Genomic DNA, 10,804 nt, shown 5'->3' on the forward strand with positions numbered 1-10,804 from the left:
CAGAATAAACTTCCCTTTCTTCCCTGGGACAGACTATGCAAATAGTCCTCACTAGTTTTTCCCTCACTCTGGAGTTGCTAAAATCAGACAACTTTGGTGTTGTTTATAACACAAACCACTATGAATTGTTGGGTAAAGTCCCCATAATCTCAAAGTGGACTGTTTCTACCTGAGGAAACAGCATGGCTCAGCAATGAGTGAGCTACCCATACAGACATTGTAAAAGCCAACTTGGTGACTCATTGTTAAGTGGTCATCTTAAAAGAATCATAGTTATGAATCAATTTGCAATCAATTCTCTATAAATGAAAGCCCTGACTAACCTAGTTCAATGAATCATAGAAATCGAGAGGAACAATGTGAAAAATTAAGAAAGAGATAGAGGTGAGGGGAAAATGTGGTATGATTGAGTCAAATTTCATGGCTGACAGTGAGAAACCAGGGAAGATACAATATGCTCCTATTATTGACAGGGGAGAACTGTTTTTGTGTTTTCTTTTTTTTAAGTCTGATCTTATTTATTTGTTAATCTTTAGAAAATCTCATTTTTGACTGGCCTCAGACTTAGAGGTACAAGCTCTCAGGGAAGACAGCCTCTGTCTCTCGGCAATCCGTTCCTGGCGTTTTTCTTTGGTCTCCTTCATTGTCTTGGCCAGAAGTTTAGCCTATTCTGCAGCCTCTTCCTTATTTTTCTTAGTACACCGTTTCTTCAGAGCAATAGACCATTGCTTGTGTGTACACAAACACAAGGGCACAAGATGCTGAGTCTTGGGCGCTTTGGTCCTAGGTTTCTTACTGTCTTCATTTGGGGGCTTTCTCACAACATATGGGCAGACATCATCTTCTTTAGAGAGACTGAAAAGCTTGTGGATTCTGCTAGCTCTTTTGGAACCCCAGGCGATGAGGCACAGTAAATATCAGTAAGTCCAGGAATGTTCTTTCCAACCCCCCCCCTTTTTTTTAACAATGATCAGGTTGACAACACTGGGATTGGCATCCACAATGTAACCCCAAGCAGATTTGTGCCTTCTCTCTCCAGTCCTCCTTGGTCTGTAGCAGGAATGCCCCTCACTCAGCAGCTGGGAGACACGGCCATGGGTCAGGACAGACTGCTTCGGGGGGAAGCCTTGTTTGTCATCTCCACCACTGATTCGGACCACGTAACCCTTCCATTTTTCACCCGCGGCAGCAGCAGCAGCTTCTGTGGCCTTACGCTTCTCATAAAAGCTACGAAGTTGGCATTCATCGTCCACTTCAATGAGTTTCTGGCAACCAGTAGCTGGTAAAGAGATGTTCACCTCCATCCTGAAGCAGCCTACCACCTCCCAGAAGCCACAAAAAAGAGCAGGAGCACTGTTTTTAAATGGCAAGAAGTACCTGTCTGCTCTGAGAGTACTTAACACTTCCTAAATGCATGACCTAAGTCATTCACTCAGAGAATGTGACCAAGCCCCTTTGAGCTTATAATAATAATAATCACTTAGAAATAATGAACTTGATTTTCACATTGAAATAACAAGGCATAAAAGGAACAGAAAGTTCCACTACTTACCCTCCTGCATTTTCTGCTTTACGCAGGGGAAGGAGGAAATGACTCAGCTTCCTCCAAGTTCTGGCCATCTCCATTTCTCCAACTTACTTCTACATACATGGTAAAAATCCTATATTCATTCGGCAAATACTTATAGAGCATGTACTATGTGTCTAATACTTTGAACAAAACATACATAACCTATCTTGCCATGTTTGTTATTAAATATATTTTTTCCAATTGTGTTTCTGACATCTTTCTTTGGTTTTGAACTATATTTGCAAAAATTCTTTAAATTTAACTTATGGATATCTTGCATTTAGAGCAAACCATTTTGTAGAATAATTTTCCCATTCCTGAGTTTCCTATCTCTAGGTCAGCTAGAGTTCACCTTTGCATCATTTTTTAGGGAACTTTCTTTGGTAGCTACTTAGCTTATCTTTTCAGAAATGGAACTATATATATATATATAAATATATATATGCAAGAATAAAATTCTTGTACCATTCTTATACCAAATCTTTGCCCATATATCCCTGTAATCTATGCTCTTCTAAACTTTAATACTATAGGGGCACCTGGGTGGCTCATTCGGTTGAGCGTCTGCCTTTGGCTTGGGTCAAGATCCCAGTGTCCTGGGATTGAGCCCCATGTCGGGCTTCCTGTTTGGCAGAGAGTCTGCTTCTCTTTCTCTCTCTGCCTGTCGCTCCCCCACTCGTGCTCTCTCTCACCCACTCTCTCTTTCAAATAAATAAAATCTTAAAAAAAAACTTTAATACTATAGAGAGAATATCAGAGGGAAATAAGATTCGCCTCCTTTGCAGGCCACATGATTTTCTCCCCAGATGCTTTGGAAGAATTTAAAATTTTTTAAAATTTTAAAATGCTAGATACGTTTTCATTAATACAGACACATGCTGCATGAGTGATTTCTACATACATAATCCGTGCTCCCAGAGATCAGACAAGTTTTCTTCTATCATATATCCGAATGTCAGTCACTCTCACCCTTTCGCTCTGATCTCCTTTTTAGAAACCTCAATTATCTCTGTCTAATCACTACCTTCCGATTCTAAGCTATTCATTTGTCATTAAACTCTTTGTCCTCTCTCTCTCCATCCTGAAAAGTGGGTTCCCCATTTTTCTTTCCACTATTGGCTCTTCTGGGTTTTCCCTATTTATTCAGCCCAGAGGAAGGTAAGGCTTACTCTGGCCTACCGTTTCCATCACCAACTGAAAGGATGGGTTCACTTATTTCTCTGGACTGTCCTTGGAATTCTTCTGTCAGATTACGATGCAGGGGGCCAGTTGATGTCAATATCTATTTCCTATGCAGCCTCGAGTAAAGGGTATGCAGTGGGAGCCAAGGGCATTCCCAGTGGAGAAATATCTCCGCACAGCTTCTTCCCATCGTTGGTGAAGCTGCACAACTTCCAGTGTTCTGCTTCTGGCTTGCTGTTTGCCAGGCATCCATGCCAGGTAACAGCTGTGCCTCTGCCCACTCCCATCTTGGTCCTGCTGCCAGCCACGTCAGGCACAAGCCACCCTGCTGGACGCATTCCCTGTGGCTGTTCTGTGAAACCTGCTGCCTACCACTGCTGTTAGTTCTAGTCCTCTGCGCTGCAGGAGTGGAATAGAAACCCCAAAGTGTGCTCTTTAGGACCCCAAGACCTGCACTGCACATTTCCACCCTGTACTCCACAGAATGGGGAGGGTGAATTCAACCAAACTCTCCTCCCTGACTGCATCTGAGTGCGGTTCCCGCCGTCATGCTGTCCCGCTCAGAATAATGACAACACTCACAAACACTGGAGATTCCCTTTGCCATTAACCGATGCTGAATTGAGCTATAAAACAAAATCCATCATGTGCATTTTAAGTCCTGTATTCAGTTCATCAGTATACCACATATTATCACCTAGAAACCATAACATTACAGTATTATTTTGCAATAGTGTTGGTTCTTCTCTTGGTACATTTGAATACTCTCCCCTCAGAACACATGACAAAGCTGGAAAATAATCTCCTCTCCTTCTCTGCCAAAACTATCTTCTTACTTTTCTCCAAGTCCTAAACCCAACTGAGGGGTCCTAGGTCAGCAATCCATGACTCAGGCTGCTGTAAGAGACACACAGATGCACAGACCGTTTGACCTTGCATGCACAAACACAGATAACCCTCTGTAATAACGTTCTCCCTTGAGAATTTGCAAAGTGCAAGCACTCGGCTACTTCCCTTATTCTTTGTAAGATCTACGTAAGAGAAAACATGAATACTCTGTCCCACAGATCACAGGAATGTGCTCAGCAACCTTTATAACTCTGCCCCACCAACACCTTCGCCCCGGACATCCTCTGATAAGTCCCCGTTACTTAAGTCTCCCCAGACTGGCAATCTCTCCAGGCTGCCTTCCAAATTTGCTTGCTCGGGCTTGCAGGTTCTCTGTTGCTGATCCTTCACTTTGGGTCACTGGACTAGGAGTGGGCGTTTCAGACATCCACTTGCACCCTGCCCTGCCCTCCCGTAGCCGGCAGCCCTGGTTCCAGTCACACTCTGCTCCATGCCCTCAGCTGTGTGCCAGCCCCTCTCATTCCTACACTGAGTCTGGAAACTCAGTCTGGGCTGAGCCCTGGACTCCCCAGTTACCTAGGAGAGAAAGACAAATATAGATGCGTAAATTAGGCCCCGGGGAGGAGGCAGACTATACAATGAATACATAATCTGCCAGGCCAGGCAGCCCAACTTACAAATGAAAGCAAGTCATCTACTAAGAGTGTGACTCTGGACAAGTGTCTTAACCTTTTAAAGTCTCTATTTCTCAACTATTAAAAAGATATAGGGCGCCTGGGTGGCTCAGTTGGTTAAGCGACTGCCTTCGGCTCAGGTCATGATCCTGGAGTCCCGGGATCGAGTCCCGCATCGGGCTCCCTGCTCAGCAGGGAGTCTGCTTCTCCCTCTGACCCTCTTCCTTCTCGTGCTTTCTATCTCTCATTCTCTCTCTCTCTCAAATATCTCTCCCAAATAAATAAATAAAATCTTTAAAAAAAAAAAAGATATAATGATAATACATCTTCCTCCCAAAGACTTTTTGCAAATATCAAATGAGATGGTATAAGTTAAGTTTGCCTGGGCCCTGGTAGGCTGTCATAAATATTAACTGTCATTATTACTATTATTATTAATAAGGTTAAAGAATGAGTAATGACAGAGCTAGGAATTGTATCCTTCTCTATCTCTTCATTTCATTTTTAATAGCACATAATTATAGAAAATTAGTACATGATGGTAGACAGAAATGGTCACTTAATTGCTTTTGTCTAAATGTGGAGAGGCTTGATTACTTTAAGAGTTTACTGGAGGTCAGAAAAATATTACTTGCCCTAGATAAATATTACTTAGCAGTTTCTATTATTTTACTAGACTTCTCTGACAGGGAGCTCTAAAGAAAATATCACTACTGGCAGGTGAGTTGAAACACATTTTCTTAGTCCTTGTTATAAACAAATATATGTTATTAAATCCAATGGATTTCCCTGTGGACTCATGATAGCACACTGCTGAAGGATTCTGGGTGGAATTCCTCTCTCTTGCAGGTAAGCTTTGGAATTACTAAATATAGTCATCCATGCGATTAACATATGCAATTTTGCAGTAGGTCCTTGGAAACTGAACATGGCCTAAAGAGGCAGTAGTATTTTTGATGGCCCTTGACGTATGGGTTACTTCAGAATCTTCCCTAAAGTAATGATATCCATTAGAGTGCATGGTCCAGAGAGAGGCTTTCAAAGCAGGCTACAACACATGTGTCAAGGTCTGTCAGGTAATAAATTCTCTGTGTTCCAAGGGAACCATATTAGCACTTCCAGTTTTTCTCAATAGCATATCTGTAGTAGGTTTTTAATTTTATTTGATGGACAAATTGGCCAACGTGTTTATGGTGAGCCACAGTCTTTATGGATTTTGACAGATTATCTTTTGATAACTTGTAGCAGACGCTGCTACAGGAGAGGCGATGTGTTCTTGCTCAGATGATACACTGATCTCACATTTGCAAGCTTTTAAGGCATGCTTCCAGATTTCCTGGCAGGGAGGAAAACTCTGGGGCAACTAGAGCTCTAAACGGAGCCAGATAATCTCTCTATCTAAAACGCTTAGTTATGGTTCCCCGGGGCTTACCAGCAGTGGTTTGCTCTCTGTTGTCCCAAGGTTCAGCTGGGTGTGATTTTATTCTGATACCCCAAAAAGATGTAAAACCCATGGCAAATTGAACATTAGGCGAGCAAACCTAATCTAGATGAGAGTATAACTACTCTGGGACAGGGACTGTGATAAACATTTCACATTCGTGAGCTCATTTGATTCTCATTACAATGCTGTCATGCGGGTGCTATTATTAAGCCCATTTAAAGATGAGGAAACCAGGGCACCTGGGTGGCTCAGTCGTTAAGCATCTGCCTTCGGCTCAGGTCATGATCCCAGGGTCCTGGGATAGAGCCCCGTGTCGGGCTCCCTGCTCGGCGGAAAGCCTGCTTCTCCCTCTCCCACTCCCACTGCTTGTGTTCCCTCTCTCGCTGTCTCTCTCTGTCAAATAAATAAATAAAATCTTTAAAAAAAAAAAAAAGATGAGGAAACTAAAACTCCAAAGGGTCAAGTAACTTCCTCAAGACCGAACTGCAAGCAAGATGAGGAGGAGGACTTAGCCAGACTGCCTGATTCTAGAACCCCAGCTGTCTGTTAACCAGGGCCTAGCCATACTTGCCTTCCTCTTTTCTGATTCTAGAATATGCCAAAACAAATCCCACACTAGAGTCTTTGCCAACCTAGTGCCTCAACTATGATTACTCTTCTCACTGATGGCTTCTGGTTGTCATTCACAGCTCAGCATAAATGTTCCCTACTTGGAGAGGGCTTCTCTGTCACATAGGATGCTTAGAGTTGTCTCAAACAAAGGACAACAAAGCTGGGATAGTTATCCATCATCTCCCATCCATCACCAGCTGAGGGCTGCTCCTAGGGGCTCTTGAGGACTGCTCTGTGCATAAACAGAAGCTGTGACCTACACAGAAATGATGAGTGCTGAAAAGCAGACTTTCAAGATGGGCTGGCTTAGAGGTTCACTAATGTCCTCAAGAACCAGATAACTTCCTTCTCTACACTCAGCTATGCTGAGTGTCAGATTTCCTCTCAGGAGTATTTCCTTCATGGCCGTAGGCCACCTGCCAAGAACAACTGTCTGCTTACTTCCTCACTCACATCTAGTAAGAGAGACGACAGACCATCTTTTCCTATTAAGAGCAGAAGACTTCCCAGACATTTCCAGAGAACTCCCCTGCACATCTCACTGGCTCACACTGGATCATGAGCCCATCCTTGAACAGATCTCTAGTGACAGGAAAATACTATGTGGCTTAGTATTTGGTTTAGGTAATCTGGCTTAGGCCCAGATCCTTAAACCAATCACTGGCAAGGGGATGATGTTACTATGAGTGGCTAATATTAATCAGGGCCAACCACTGAAGCTGGTTCACTCAGCCTTCCCCGAGACACATGGACATGGGAAGTGGTTTGTTTAGGAAGGAACAGGAGAAAATGGATGCCAGTAGGCTATCAAGTATCCACTGCAGTTAATAACCTTGGGGCTATTTTAAGATTTCTCTAAGTCTTTGACATTCTCAGTTGTGTAGGGAAAAAACTGCATCTTCTAAGTACCCCACACCTCACCCCAGTCAATATCACGTGTCCTGGTCTTATTTACATCATAGCACTTACCACCTCCTAATATATGCTTATTTGATTGTTTATTTGCTTAGTCTGTTTTGTCCACTAGGAAATAAGCTCCAAGAGAATAAGGATCTTGTCTGTCTCATATACTGCTGTAGTCCTCACCCAGAAAGTAATGCCTGGAATACAGTTGATGCCAAATAATAAATAATAAATGCTTGCTAAATGAATGCATGAACTAATAAATAAGTGAATCAATGAATAATGGCTCTTACTATACAAAGCGGGGAGGTTGGAAGAGAAGTACATTTAGGCCACTGATGTCCCTTAATCCGTGACAGTGCTAGGTGAGAGTGACACTGGGAAAGGGCCAAAGGAAAAGGTCTCCTGCTGCCCAGGTCTCCTGGGTCCCAGGCTGGGGTTTGGGCAAGGTACAACCAGTCTATCTCCTCTCTGTAGAATATCCCTGGTGAGGAGCAGCTAAGAGCTAGGAAAGGGCAAGGCAAGGGTGATTTCCCCCTTCTTTAGAAGAGGAGGTAGCTATTAAAGAGACTGAACAGACAAGCCAGAGGAACACTCCTGGGCCAGTGGAAACCCATGTCCTAAAGTGACATGCAGAAGCCCTATGCATATACCAAAGCCCAGCCGTGTATGTTCTCAGACCTCTTTGCCTCCTAAACATAGTAGAGTCCATCTACTTCTGGAAGAGATGCCAGAGAAAAGGAAAAAAAAAAAAAAACACAGACCTCATTGGCCTGGACAAATTGACCATTGTGGACATACTGAAGATCTAACAGATTAATTACACACAGCACACTAAATGTTTTGAGGTGCCAGATCTGCTACTATTACACTGACCATTCTAGAATGCTAACTGGTCTACACTCATGTCAAACTTTGATCAATATATACTTCCTGTTCACAGTTATTACTCTGGACACAATGCTTTACTTGCGTGAACTCTATTCCCCAAACCAATAAGCCAGGGCTGGCCCCTGGCACTCTACTCTAGCCCCAGCATTTTCTAGGACATTGCTTTCTAGATTTAGATGTAAAAGCATTAATGTCACCCGGAGAGGGGCAACAGAGAACTCTCGGCCTTAGAAAACAGAACCTGTGCAGTAGAAGACCTGCACAGAATACTGGTTAGTACAGTGCTTGCATTCAAGGAGACAGATGAGTGGCTGATGGGGAGCTTCTCCTTCTTGACTTTCTGGGCATGTGCACTCTGCTTCTGTTGGCACAGCTCAGATGGACTAAACCACTGCATTTTTTAAACTAATCCATTATCTTTGTAGTTTGCTGAAATGTCTCCAAGATTATGGCAACAGGTTGAATTACAGCCCCAGCTTTTAATTCTAATTTTCCCTTTGCTTCAGAGGGATGATAGAGGGCCACAGCACGGATGATGTGGAAACCTATTAGCCTCCCCATACAGAGCTCTTTGATGCAAGCATATGCATTCTAAAATGTTCACATCTTTTCATTTTCAGAGAAATGGTCCTTGTTCTTTTCCTTTTAATATGCCCTATAGTGGGGTTTCTTTCTCCTGAGCCTTATTTTTTATTGTTAATTGAGGTATAACTTAAATACAGTAATTGTACCCAGCTTAACAGCTGGGCTCAGTGAATTTTGTCAGATGTACAACCACGACCTAGATCAAGATATGGAACACTTCTATCGCTGGAGAAGCCTCTTTTCCATCCCCCCTGATAACATCCCCTCCTTCGAAGGTAATCATTACAACTTCTAGCACGATAGATGAATTTTGATCCAAATGAGTTTCTTAAAAATTTTTTAGGGACAAGACGCCTCAGGTTTCAGGGCACTGCAATCTGCTCCCCCTTGACTTCCTGTCATAAAAAGTGAAAACAGACAAAAGGGAGGTGGGACAGAGAAACTCGAGGCTCTAGCTAATGTAGTCATCTATGTCGTGATTCTCAACCTGAACCACTTTGTCCCTCATGGAATTTGGCAATGTCTGGAGACATTTTTGGTTATCACAACCAGGGATGAAGAAGAGCTATTACCATCTAGTGGGAAGAAACCAGAATGCTGCTGAACAACCCACATTACACAGAACAACCGCCCACAACAGAGAATTATCTGGTCCCAAATGTCAATAAGGCCAAGGTTGGGAAATCTTGATTGAGGGGATGGCCGCCTTTACAAAGGGGTTGATTTACTATCTCTTCCTATCAGCCTTGAGGTTCTTTATTCTGTTCTGATATAAAAAGTGGATGGGTGGTACATAGTCCAAAAATAAGAATCTCAATTCTTCTCCATTGATGATAGTTAGCAGAGATTTCATGCAAAGTTTGACTTGCTGCCTTTCCTTTAGTTTCCTCCTCTGCTGCCTATTTCAGTCTTCCCTGTGCATCTTTCCAGTGTACTGTACCAGAAGCTGGGAGAAAGGGTGTCAGACACAGCGAGCCTGCTACCATAATTACCCAGAAGTCCCTATTTATAATGTTTATATTAAAAATGCAATCAACATCAACATTATTATTTTAAGTGAATGTTTTTGTGACTATGAAATAGGGAGCAATTTTACCTGCTGGGACTTCCAGGAGAGTAGATGAAATTGAACAAATTGTTTCCTGGACTGTCAACCTTAGCTTTTCTAAGGAAAGGCTGTTAGCAAGGTCCTCTTTTAACAGTGTGTTATTGATCAGTTTCCCAGGGAAATGTGCTAGCTCTGCAATGTAGGTCAGAATCACAATTTATAAGTGACCACTGATGCTTTTTCCCTCTAAAATAGCAAATGCTGCAATCAAGGGGAAATGCATTCTAATTTCCCCTCCTGGACTTTAAAAGCATCTCTTGAGCCTCATTTTCATTAAGATATAAACTGTGCAAGTGTGTGAGAAACACAATTAGAAAGAAAAGGCCAACGACGGTTTTGTTTTATTTCCATGTAATTTAATCAGACAATATGAATTTTACAGGAAAATATCCATATTCTCTCCTTACCCCTACCCTCAATAGCAAATTTTTTATAAAATACATTGTATGTGTCAGGCATTATTGAAGAATTAGGTATTTCATGGAAGCAAACTTTCCAGTTAAATGAAACTTAACCTTTTAGGCAGGAAAACAGTCATTTTTTTTTTAGAGTGGGGAATTTTCTATTTCTGTCCATAAAAATTCTACTCATGTTTTAAAGCCCCTTCTCCTCCTCCATGGGAAGTTTCCCTTATTGACCTAATCGAAATGAATCACTTCCACTTAGAGTTCCTGATGTATTTTAATTGTGTTTCCATATATTGTGCTTATATTGAAGGCCACTCCAAGAATATGTACTAAAATAAATGTTTGCTTCCTCAGATAGAGGAGCTGTCAAACCAATACATCAGGGACAAAAATGGAGATAGAGAAAGACATTTTAAAGAGGATTAAATGAGTCAATGTATTTAAAGCACTTGAAACTGTGCCTAGCACATCATAAGCCCTAAATAAACACTACTACTGTAATTATTGATTTTATTATTAGGATTAAGTAACATGGATTGCTCTTAGAGAATAATGCTTGATTGTAATGGCATATAATGT

The 10,804-nt window shown here is 42.1% G+C and overlaps 1 pseudogene; it reads right to left on the reverse strand.

The window, feature by feature from the left end:
• Window positions 1–542: 542 nt before the first annotated feature.
• LOC112822988 (small ribosomal subunit protein eS6-like) lies at window positions 543–1,304 on the reverse strand (annotated as a pseudogene).
• Between the last annotated feature and the right edge of the window lie 9,500 nt (window positions 1,305–10,804).

This window comes from Callorhinus ursinus, unplaced genomic scaffold (assembly GCF_003265705.2).
Source record: "Callorhinus ursinus isolate GAN/ISIS: 27379988/994484 unplaced genomic scaffold, GSC_fseal_2.0 scaffold1, whole genome shotgun sequence".
Taxonomy (NCBI): domain Eukaryota; kingdom Metazoa; phylum Chordata; class Mammalia; order Carnivora; family Otariidae; genus Callorhinus; species Callorhinus ursinus.